This window comes from Chiloscyllium plagiosum, chromosome 23 (assembly GCF_004010195.1).
Source record: "Chiloscyllium plagiosum isolate BGI_BamShark_2017 chromosome 23, ASM401019v2, whole genome shotgun sequence".
NCBI classification, from domain to species: Eukaryota; Metazoa; Chordata; class Chondrichthyes; order Orectolobiformes; family Hemiscylliidae; genus Chiloscyllium; species Chiloscyllium plagiosum.
In genome coordinates this window covers 15,823,625-15,825,720 of record NC_057732.1, presented here as the reverse complement: position 1 = coordinate 15,825,720, position 2,096 = coordinate 15,823,625, and positions in this window count along the sequence as shown.

The following is a 2,096-nucleotide window of genomic DNA, read 5'->3' as shown; positions in this document are numbered from 1 at the left end:
TCTCTCTGTAGGGCAGCTAGTCTAGGGATAGTCCCCTTCAAGGAGAGTCCTTGCACATACACTCACAATAGGCAAACACCCGGGTGGCCAGTGACAAACATTGCCCTTCACATCAAAGGGCAGTGCTGTGTGATCAAAACAGTGAAGGGGAGGGGAGGGACGGGACTAAATCAAAATAGAATTGGAGGGGGAAATGGTGCACTCCACTCCCTGCGGCGCCCACCTCTCCCTGAACAACTCCAGGGTGTTGGTGGACACCGCGTGCTCCTTCTCCAAGGACACCCGGGCCCTAACGTAACCGCGGAAGAGGGGCAGGCAGTCGGCCCTAACGACCCCCTCCACGGCCCGCTGCCTGGACCTGTAGATGACCTCTTGTTTTTTTTTCCAGTGACAAGCAGTGCCCTTCTCGACAAAGTACAATGCAGGCTTGTCCTTTTTTTTATTGTTTTTTTCTTTTTTTACCCCCACACTACCACCTAAGTGTGTTAGTGCTTATTTTTTTCCACAGCACCCATGGTGTGTGTGTGTGTGTGTGTATGTGTGTGTGCAGGTGTGAGACACAGTGGAAGACACAAAGTGCACGAATCTTTATTCAAGTTCCACCACCAGGAAGATAGGAAAACACCCAGGTGGCCAGTGACAAACACTGCCCTTCACATCAAAGGGCAGTGCTGTATGATCAAAACAGTGAAGGGGAGGGTAGGGACTAAATCAAAATAGAGTTGGAGGGAGAAATGATGCACTCCAGTCCCTGCGGCACCCACCTCTCCCTGAACAACTCCAGGGTGTTGGTGGACACTGTTTGCTCCTTCTCCAAGGACACCCGGGTCCTAACGTAGCCACGGAAGAGGGGCCGGCAGTCGGCCCTAATGACCCCCACCACGGCCCGCTGCCTCGACCTTTGATGGCCTCCTGTTTTTTTTTATTTTTTTAAAATTTTTTTTCTTTTTATCGCCACGCTACCACCTAAGTGCGGTACTGCTTATTTTTTTCCCAGCACACATGGCGTGTGTGTGCAGGTTTGAGACACAGTGAAAGACACAAAGTGCACGAATCTTTATTCAAGTTCCACCACCAGGAAGATAGGAAAACACCCAGGTGGCCAGTGACAAACACTGCCCTTCTCATCAAAGGGCAGTGCTGTATGATCAAAACAGTGAAGGGGAGGGTAGGGGCTAAATCAAAATGGATTTTGCTGAGAAATGATGCACTCCACTCCCTGCGGCGCGCACCTCTCTCTGAACAAGTCCAGGGTGTTGGTGGACACTGTTTGCTCCTTCTCCAAGGACACCCGGGCTCTAAAGTAACCGTGGAAGAGGGGCAGGCAGTCGGCCCTAACAACCCCCTCCACGGCCCGCTGCCTCGACCTGTTGAGGACCTTTTGTTTTTTTTTTAATTTTATTTTTTTTAATTTCCTGGTTATACTATTTTCTTTTTTTTAGTTTATTTTTTCTTTTTTTTCTTTTTTTTCCTTTTTTATTCGCCCACACTACCACCTAAGTGCGGTAGTGCTTATTTGTTTCCCCAGCACCCATGGTGTGTGTGTGTAGGTGTGAGACACAGTGAAAGACACAAAGTGCACGAATCTTTATTCAAATTCCACCACCAGGAAGATAGGAAAACACCCAGGTGGCCAGTGACAAGCACTGGCCTTCACATCAAAGGGCAGTGCTGTGTGATCAAAACAGTGAAGGGGAGAGTAGGGACTAAATCAGAATAGAGTTAGAGGGAGAAATGATGCACTCCACTCCCTGCGGCGCCCACCTCTCCCTGAACAACTCCAGGGTGTTGGTGGACAACGCGTGCTCCTTCTCCAAGGACACCCGGGCCCTAATATAACCACGGAAGAGGGGCAGGCAGTCGGCCCTAATGACCCCCTCCACGGCCCGCTGCCTGGACCTGTTGATGACCTCTTGTTTTTTTTTTAGCTAGTGCAGGGATAGTCCCCTTCAAGGAGAGTTCTTGCACATACACTCACAATAGGCAAACACCAGGGTGGCCAGTGACAACACACTCATGTTTATTTATTTATTTTTTTGTTGACAACACACTCATGTTTATTTTTTTACTTTTTTTATTTAAAAACATTTTTTTTT